The following is a 10907-nucleotide window of genomic DNA, read 5'->3' as shown; positions in this document are numbered from 1 at the left end:
TTCTAGTGTCACCCTTAGAGTACAAGACCATTTTGAACACAAGTTCAAGATAGCTTCAGTCTGAATATAAATCTAAGAGGTGATGCTATTTAAGTAAGAAAGCATTCTGGGGGGAGTACAACAGAGCCAATATTAAAAAACAAAAGGGGCATGTAATGAGTACAGACCTATTTTATAATACTTTTGATAAGAACAAGTGATAAACTCAAGAAGAACGAAGACCAAAGTGTGAACACTTTGCCCCTTCTTAGAAATGGGAACAAAACACCCATGGAAGGAGTTACAGAGAAAAAGTTTGGAGCTGAGATGAAAGGTTGGACCATCTAGAGACTGCCATATCCAGGGATCCACCCCATAATCTGCTTCCAAACGCTGACACCATTGCATACACTAGCAAGATTTTGCTGAAAGGACCCGGATATTGCTGTCTCTTGTGAGACTATGCCGGGTCCTAACAAACACAGAAGTGGATGCTCACAGCCAGATATTGGATGGATCACAGGGCCCCCAATGGAGGAGCTAGGGAAAATAACCAAGGAGCTAAAGGGATCTGCAACCCTATAGGTGGAACAACATGATGAACTAACCAGTACCCCCTGGAGCTCGTGTCTCTAGCTGCTCCAGGGGGGCAGCTAAATGTATCAGAAGATGGCCTAGTCTGCCATCAGTGGAAAGAGAGGCCCAATGCTCGTGCAAACTTTATATGCCTCAGTACAGGGGAACGCCAGGGCCAAGAAGTGGGAGTGGGTGGTTGGGGGAGTGGGTGGGGGAGCGTGTGGGGGACTTTTGGGATAGCATTGGAAATGTAAATGAAATAAATACCTAAAAAAAAAGAAAACAAACAGTGTAAATGCCCATCCGGTATGATAATAATTAAAGTCTCCTTCTTCAGCCTTATTTCACTGGGCACTTTGTTTCCTTCACTGTTTAGAAAGTAAACTCAACAGTTACATGGTATAGTTAATGTTAACCCTTCCATTTAGCTTTCATACACAAATGGATAACAACAGTGCATCAGAAGAGAAAAAAAGGGTAATTTGGACATTCTAAGCAATTTGCATCCACAGTACCATGCATCCCATGCGAGAGTAAGCCCTGGTAAAAAAGCATGTGATTGCATATCATTGGCAATCGCTTTTACAATTGTCATGACTCAGTGTTTTCTAGTAAATGCAGAAATAGCTCTGAGGTTAATCTTCCATATCAAAATAAAATGAGCAGCCACCTGCTCTAATGGCTTCTTACTCTGCTCTGAATGGATTGAAGGGCCAGAGAGCAGCTGGAGAGGGAAATACCTCCCACTGCCAGTGGTGTGTTTACCTAACACTACTTCAACTGATTCTGTTTCCGATTCCCAGTTACATTTATCACTGTCTTCTCACCACAAAAGATATATAGATATATATATCACATTGATTAAATATATTTTTAAAACGCTTTCATTTCCAGAAAATTAAGACAGTAATTAACTTTCTTATGTCTGTGAACCTGCATATCATAGAATTTAAAAGCTCAATTATTATAATTAAAATTTTCTACATTCTTTGTCATTAGTAACTTGACTATCTTTGATCTTGTAATATCTTATACATACACATTTCGATACAAATACTATATTATGTCCCATTATCTCTTGTTCCAAACTTGGACATTTTAGGTGTTATGGAATGATCACACAAATATATACATATTGTAGAATTTTAAATTATAATCAATGTTTGAATGATGAAATTCTTAAAACTCCCTATGGATTATTTGACAAGGAAATCACAGATGAATAATAACCGTCTTCCATTGATCTTGGTTGCTCACTAATAAGGGATACGACCCTATTGCTGAAGTTACTGCGTATTTCCGTTTGTAGGATATATAGAAAACAAGTTTGAAATGACTAGGAAATTGTCTGTTTGTTACATAAGTTTGATTGTGCTGGAAGATTCTCTGATGACTCCTGCAGAAGGAAGGACAAAACTGTCTCACCGTTCATCAGAGTCTTCATTCTATAATATTTAACTGTCAAGAAAAAAATAATGTGTCCCCAGGTACATTTGTAGAAACATATTTATGGGTGTATGAACAATTTTTATAATTGGATTTGAAGTCTATTCAGAAGTAAGATATTTAATCTCAACACTTGGGAGACAGAGACAGGTGGATCTCTGAGTTGTAGGCAAGCCTGGTCTACAGAGTGAGTTCCAGGAAAGCCAAGGTTACACAGAGAAACACTGTCTCAGAGAAAAAAAAGAAGTAAGACATTTATGGTTAGTATTTTAGACATTATCAAAACCTATAGATATGGAATTCATAAGTCCATATTTTTGTACTTTTCCAAACCTTTCACATAGAAACTTCTTTTTTGAAGTTTCCAGCATATATATATATATATATATATATATATATATATATATATATATATACACATATGCTGGAAGTTTGAAGAATTCTGTGAAATGCCATCCTTTTGATATAACATGGCAATTTCTTGCATCAACTCATAGTGATCATGGTGACCAGATTAAAAATGAACAAGATCATGCCAAAAGTTCAGCAAAAAAAAAAAAGAAGGCATAAGAGATCTCAAAGCCCCCATTTACTTATGGCAATAGAGTACTACTAAATATTAAGAATCACTTTACTGTGGCAGGGGTGAAAGTGCCCTCTAGTCAGCCTCCCATGTATGAGTAGAATACCCCACATCATTGCACACAAAAACAGTCCAAATTGGACTTACTGTGTTACTTAGAAAAAATTGGGAGAAAGATGAAAGGAACATGATCTGAGGGTACACAGGTGATTTTGGAGAAAGAGAGTGGGCATATGATGATGATACATTTTTTTTTGGGGGGACAGGGTTTCTCTGTATAGCCCTGGCTATCCTGGAACTCACTTTGTAGATCAGGCTGGCCTCGAACTCAAAAATCCAACTGCCTCTGCCTCCCAAGTGCTGGGATTAAAGGCATGCGCCACCACTGCCCGGCTATGATACATTTTATATATGTGTATTTCTTCATCACACACACACACACACACACACACACACACACACACACATATGAATGATAAATCAGAACAAATTAAAGACTGCAATGCATTTTGCTACTTTGTCTTCCAGAAATTTTGAATCAACCTCCACTGCACCCATATAGACAGAAACCTCTACTAATGTACATCATTGTTAATGCTTAATTAAGTGCTACCTCTACCTTTCCAGCATCGAGGAAGATAATATTACTATATTGTTATTAGCCTGTCTTATGTAAAGGGATAAAAATACAGTATGAAGGTTGAAATCATTCACCTATTTATCATGAACTGTTATACATAAGTTCCCCATTGTTACCCATGCAATTCTAGTACATGACTACACACTATTTAAATTTGTCAGTTTAAACCACAGTCTTTTTCCTTCCTGTATTTTTGGATAACACCAAATCCAACACCTATTAACATAACATATTATGTTATAATTTTCAATCCAAACAAATTTGAGACTTTAAAAAATAGGATCTTAGAATATATATATATATATATATATATATATATATATATTCATTGAATGTGAAATTAGTTTGTTTCCTCAAATATTTAATGCAGTTTTTATTTATTTAATGTATCTATTCAATGTCAGTCACAATGCCTAGTTTTGTGGTATTTTGTTCAATTGTTTAAAAATTTGACTTCATGTGATTTACACATTTGGGTGTATTTGTGTGTATACTGTGTGTGCATGTGAGTGGGCAGATGTGTGTCAGTTTCACATGGGAAAAACAGGGAAGGATGTTTACTGTTCTCTTATCATTCTATGATATACTCATTTGAAAGGGACTTTGCTACTGTATGTGCTGATCACTGATCATTGGTCAGTGGACTTTGAAGTTCCACCCATCTCCACAACACACAACTCTGGGATCACAGTCATGAGAGGTCATGCCCTACCATTAAAATATGGGATTTGGGCATTGGAAGTCAAGTTCTCATGTTTGCTCAGGAAGTGCTCTTACCCACTGAGCCCTGCTCCCCTCCATCATTTAATTGGTTTTCTTTCTTTAGTTAAGCATCAGGAAATAAAATCCTTGAATGAAAGGTTCATTGGCTAATACCGTTTCCACATCCGTTGTCTTACATTTCACATCTTGTCTTCTTTATTTTCTGTGGATGTAGTTAGTTCTCCAGTTGATCACTCACACAGAATAGTTATTTGAAATCATGATGTTGTAAGTATCCCATTAACTTTTCATTTTCTGCATTTCAGAAATCTAACAATTATGTCATCCTATTCTTATCACCTGTTCATACTTGTGTTCTCACATTTCATACATTATGTTTTAAGGGAATAAAAGAGAGCTTATTCTGGGCTATTTTGAGTGAACAAAGAGTTAGATTACTCTAAATTTTATGTTTCAATACAGAAGTGGTGTCACAGGGATTTTACAGTTTTATACAACAAAGAATGTTACAAGCTAGGCCACCTTTGCTTGTATACCAGAGAGACGCATCATAGCTCTTCGGTTGTAATTTTCTGTAAAGGTCTATGTTTATTGAAAAGAGAAGTTTCCTTGATGGGGTGTGAAGACTACACTTATCAACAAAGTTTATGGTTTCTTATCCAAGCCAGAAGTACCAGGCAAAGGGTTATCCCACCCAAGATGAGGTGAGATCCTCTACAGCAATCATCACACTGCACTTACTGTGGGTGATACTGAAAACTGAAGCATTTTTATTACCATTAGTTTTTCTTACCAGATTTACTCTAGTGGATAATGGTGAATTCTGATTTAAATAATATTTTTAGATTGTGATTATCATTTACTACTATTTTTGTTAAGCTTAAAATTGTAAAGCTGAATAAATAGGTACTTGTAAAATTTCAAATTGTATTTTATTCATTTGTATAGTTTTGTAAACCAAACACAGAAAATGTATGCCAACTTTTAAATTCATTTATCACCCCAGAATTGTATATAATTATGTTCTTAACAAATACTCAAAATCCTAGTCCTGAAGTTCTTTTTTTTTTGTGTTGTTGAGAATTTTCTTATTATGCAATAGAACCTCATCAACCTTGACAAAAGTATAGAATAACACTTATTACTGCTCCATTGAGTTAAATTAGCTACATGGAGGGTTGCTGTATAAAGAGACTTTAGAGAATCAATATTTAGGAAACTCTGATAGCAAAGTAAGGTCTGGAACATGGAAGCCTTTCTCAAATATGTGTCTTCTTCTCTGTTTTGTTAGAGGTTTAAGACCTGTACAGTAAATGTAAAGAAAAGGTGAATGCAGGAAGAGAATATCAGCTAACAATATAGAATTTTGCTATGCTCCACAGGACCTGGGTGATGGAAATTGACTGTTTATAACCTTTTCCACATTAAAAGAAACAGCACTGTATTGAGTCTAAAACTGAAAACATAAAAAACTTTCCAGAAAAATAGATGTCATGAGGATTTTATAGCTAAAGGTGCAACATAAATCTTCTAGAACCCATTCTGATCAGAAACAGTTACCGGAGGAAGCTTTATTAGTGCTCATCGTAAAATAAAGCAGAGGAGAACAAAACACTTTGAAATGACTTTGGAAGGAAAAAAAGTATCACAGTATCAACTGAAACAAGCATTTTAATGTACATTGTGCAAATTGTATTCTGCACAATGCACTTGCATCAATTTGCTAAGTAGTTATACATTTATTCTTTGCTATGATATTATTCAAGCAGCTTATAACCATCACAAATAAATGTCAATCTCTACAGAAAAGGGAAGGGAAAGATATTACCCTGATCTGCCACAGAACAGATGATCAATAATAAAGTTGATGAATAATGAACATAAAAAATTTAGACTATTACATGCTGATATATGATTAAAACTTCATGCTGAAAATATAGTATTTATCATACAATAAATATTCTCAAAGTCCTCCTATACTGTCCCAGTGCTCCATATCCTATGTTAGTAAATCTTATGATAATCTTTTGATCTGTAATCTCAATTAAAATAACCAACAACAAAAATACTTCATCTAAAGCAGCCTCTGTTTTTATACTTTATCTTTCTTCTCCATCAATTCTGTCAGTTTCATCAAAAATTAAGAGCTTGAAGTATTTGCTTATCACCATCATCTTTGTCCTGACAATTTTAATAGCTCTAAAACTGCCCCATCTTCTGTACTTTCCAGAATTCAGATAATGTGAGACAGACAGACAGACAGACACACACACACACACACATACACACACACACACATACACACATACACACACACCAGTTTAAAATACCCATGTGCTTCCATGGGTCCAAAAGTGAAATGTTGGTGCTTACAGAGCTGAGTTCTGATTCTCTACCTTTATTCTTCCTGCTACATCTTCGGAGCTGCCTTGCATACAAGCTTTTCTTCTTTGAGCATTTAAATGCACAGTATTTTTCCATTTTTCAGTCTTTATACAGGAATCTGTCTTTGTGCAGAATGATCATCCAGAGACTGGCATAGTTGATTACTTTGATGAGCTGAGTCATATCTTAACGTTCAACATTCATCAGAACTTTCTCTGACCATCCACACTAAACAAAGGTCACAAAACCCATTCTGAGTCCAACTACTTATGTTGTTTGCCAATATCTACTCCCTTGAGTACGTTTCTGCCAATATTCTATTAGATGTAATCTACAAATAGTGATTCTTTTAAACTTTATTTTCTTCCTTGCCCTTGTCTTCAGCATCCTTGGTGTCACTGTCTTTCTATTCCTCCTTTTCTCCTCCTCCTCCTCACCCCTTTTCTCCTCTTCTACGTTCTTCTACTTCCCCTCTTTTTCTTCATCTTCATTCTTTTGTGAAACAAATTCTCATTAAGTATGCCAGGCTGGCCATGGATTCATAATTCTCTCCTCTGTATTCTGAATGCTGCCATGACAAACATGTTGCTTTGTGCCTATTTTTTTAATAAATTTCATTTCTTTTGAAATTACAATCTGACTTTTAAAAATATTTAACTGTTAACATGTTTAGTTTGAATGTTATCACTTCCTTTAATGGTACACATTGGAGGAGGAGATGCAAAAGTCTTGCCCTGTCATCCACTTGCCCTGTTGAATATTTCAATCCTTCAATCAAAATCAAAATCACATGATTTTGCCTGTTTAGCCATGTTCTCAACCTCGACAAAAATTTGACTTCATTCATACTTCTCCTTCCAGTTCCAACATGCCATTTCCCCTCTGCCCTAAGATCCACTTCTGTCTATTTCCCCTCAGAAAAAAAGCAAGCTTCCCAGGGATATCAATGAAAAATGGTATATTTTGTTGCAATAAAACTAGGTACATCTTCTCATATTGAGGCTGGACTAGGCAATCTAGTAGGAGGGAAGAGGTCATAAATGCAGGCAGAAGAGTCAGAGCATTTCTTGATCCTACTGCCAGTATGCAAAAAGAACAACAAGCTACAGAACCTTGACACATATGCAGATGACCTAGGTCAGACCCAGGTACTCTTAACTGTTCATCCAACTCCATAGTCCTGGCCTGGAATTCATTTACTGAAAATTTAGCATAGGATTCCACTCACATCATATTAGGTTACTATAAGAGGTTAACTTTGTAACTTTTGCCAAAAGAAAGGATAAAATGAGGTAGTTCAGAAATATGTGTTGTATTCTAGTAGGTTAATTAATTTGGAGACAGTATCTCAGTAAATACTCACAATGACCATCCTGTTTCTGCAGCTCAAAGACTGCATACAGCCAGAAATATCTTACCTACAGGCATGTAATTTAAACCCATATATCAGTTTATGAAATTGAACATGAGAGTGGGCTTACTATAATAATTTTAATTCAATAATATGACCATAAAATTGAAGAGCAGGTACCAATCTTTATGTATGCTGAATAACATACTTCATATATTGTCTATAACTATTAATGAGAGTAGACTTTTAAACACTTTTTACAACCCTGGTGTTGATTAATGTTTATTATTATAATAAATTAAAAGAGCAACAATTTGAATCCATGTGTAGTCTTAATGAGACTTAGTTTCCACTTTTGTACCTGAGAGTCAACATTCTGGCAGGCAGAAATGGTAACCTAACACACCTACATGGGCATTATTGGACATCTAAAAATGATGAATTTTAATTTTGGAGAATGTTTAGCTTTTGCTAAATTATTAAATTAATAGTAATAATGATTATGATTATTTGGTCTGTGATGTAGAAACTTAATTCTAACTAAAATGACAACATCCTACATCCTATATAGTGCTGCTATCTACTAAAACAATTTGAAATGCAGAAATTTTCTTGTTAAAAGAAAAGAAACTCAAATTTTAAAGTGTATTTCATTCATTCTAACATTTAGCAGTTATTTTCTGAGAGTCACCTGCAAGTCAAATGCCATTAATGCAAAGGCCTGAAAATACAAAGCAAATTTATTGTATCAAAATTTCTAAAATACTACTTCCTATTGAAAGTGATATATACAATGATAATCAAATATTACCACAAATATGCATAACAGATCATTGGAGAAGTAAAATATAGTTATATTTTGCAATTTAAGTTTAAAAACACTGATAATGATGAATATTAGCATGAGAACTTTTATTTGAAAACATTGACAACAGCTTTTTAAAAAGCTGAAATATAGTGTTCAAACATCATTTATGATCAATGAATTATAAAAAGAGGAGTGTAAAAAAAACAGAAAAAGAATTTAAAACATACATTTTAAATGAAATATAATAAAAAGATACAAATATTTGCAGCTTTGTAGTGGATATTCTATGTTTGTAAAATTCTCAGTATTTTCAACTATGTAATGCAAACCATAAAGAGGCTTCTTTGGGTCTAATTTTTCTATACAGTGAAATAATCTGATAGAACAGCTGGTGACTGTCCCCTTGACTGTATACCACCATTGGAGAGAAGCCAGGGAGCCAAACAGCTGCTGCAGATTGACTATTCTGAGGAGACCAATCTCCGCATGATTACCTATTCTCAGGGGAACCTTTAGGGCCATATGAAAACTACAGTGGTTTCTTCCATCGCTGATGCATCCAGGCCCTGACTCCTTTCTCTGGGCTCTTTCTCTCAACTGTTTCATTGGATCTCAACTCAAGCTACACTGGAGCCTTCTCATTTAGCACCTTAGCACAGGGGGATCATATTCATGCCACATCCAAGCCATTATAAATAGTAATCCTTGAGTTGTTAAACAAAACCACAAAATTAAAATTCAGTAATGTAATTCTTATAATAGATAGACAATATATGGTGAAAGAAGATATATAAATAAAAAATGGAGGTTTCTTAGTCACTGAGTAAGCAAAAAAGGAGAAAATAGTACAAAATTATAATGACAAAACTGATCACATTTAATGAAGTCTTATCATTGTTTTAGATTGGTGAAAAACAGAGATCAAGAAATTTAGTTATTAATCATGTAAATTTTATGTATATTTGAAAATATACCATACAATGAATGGGCAGAATTATCAGAATAATTTCTTGTGTATATTATTATTAAGAAAGGATGTCAATCTGTATTTCATGATAGTCTGAGATTACTTATGTAGCCCTGTTTGGACTTCACACATTCATCACTATTTTAGTTTCAGCTTCCCACGAGCTGGAATTACATATCTGAGTTACCACTGCAGATATACATGTTCATTTCAAATATGATTGACTATAAGTGAATGTTGTAGCAGAATTATATAGGTCATATATCATGACAGATAATTAGCACATCAGAGTCAAGTGGCATAGACAAAAATGAACATGAAATAGAAATCAGTTTGTGATTTACAGTAACTAATTTAGCTATCAAAATTAAAGGGCATAAATTTTATTACAAATTCAATATAATTTTTTAATAAGTAAATGGAAAATAATAGGCAATTTCTAATATATTTATACATAAATGATACTGAATAATGTACCATTCAGGAGTTGTAAATTTGTGTATGAACAAAATAAGTTATTATATGACATGTAAGAAAAATATATGTTACTGTCATATCTAGCTGACCATCTTATTAAGCTATTGAGAATAAAAGTGATTTTTTTCCCTCACTGTCTTCAAGCCTTGATGAAGAATGCGTAGGTCATTCTGTTGTCATGGTTTCTGTGATCCTGATGCCATGAGAACCCAGATACTTCAACCTTTCAATATGTGCTAAAGATCAGCATACTTCAGGAATCCTTAAGTCCTTCACTGCCAGACTGTGATTGCAGTGGTTCTTGCCACATGAACGAAAAAGCTCAAGGGGTCTCAGTCTCTCCAGTACACAGCAGTAACTGTTGAACTATTCAGTCTGTATCATGGACACCAATGAAATAATTTCTTATTTTAATAATATTAACTCTATCAATTCATTTCCTTTAGAGGACCCAGGCTTCTTTAACATCCTCCAAGATAATAATAAATGATAAATAATAATGTCAAGCTAAGTAGAATAAATAAACTGTAAAAATTTGATCTTATGACAAGAGATTGCTTTCAGGACAGAAAATTATTTTTCTCCATGATTAATTAAACTATTATACTATGTACAACAGTATTTTGTAGTAAGAATGCTTACCAGTGCTTGCTACTATTAAATTAAAAGCAAATAAGCAAACATTTTAAAAATAAGCATGTTACTGATATAAATAATGCCTTATTTAATGTTATATTTTAGAGGAAAACAATTTTAATATCTTATTACTTCATTCTGGTTAAATAAGGAATGTAGTATTCAATAGAATAATTTAAGGATAATTAGAGACAGAAAAGGAGTAAATCAGCAAGACTGAGCACACATTAAATCAAAGCATGGTTTAGAATTTTCTTTATTCTAATGAGTTCAGGAGAAGTCTTCAAATGAAAGCTAGATTATCTCATTTTACGGTGGGGAACAGTAATAATGGGA

This window comes from Mus caroli, chromosome 14 (assembly GCF_900094665.2).
Source record: "Mus caroli chromosome 14, CAROLI_EIJ_v1.1, whole genome shotgun sequence".
In the NCBI taxonomy this organism is placed as follows: Eukaryota; Metazoa; Chordata; class Mammalia; order Rodentia; family Muridae; genus Mus; species Mus caroli.
This window is presented reverse-complemented; position numbering follows the sequence as displayed.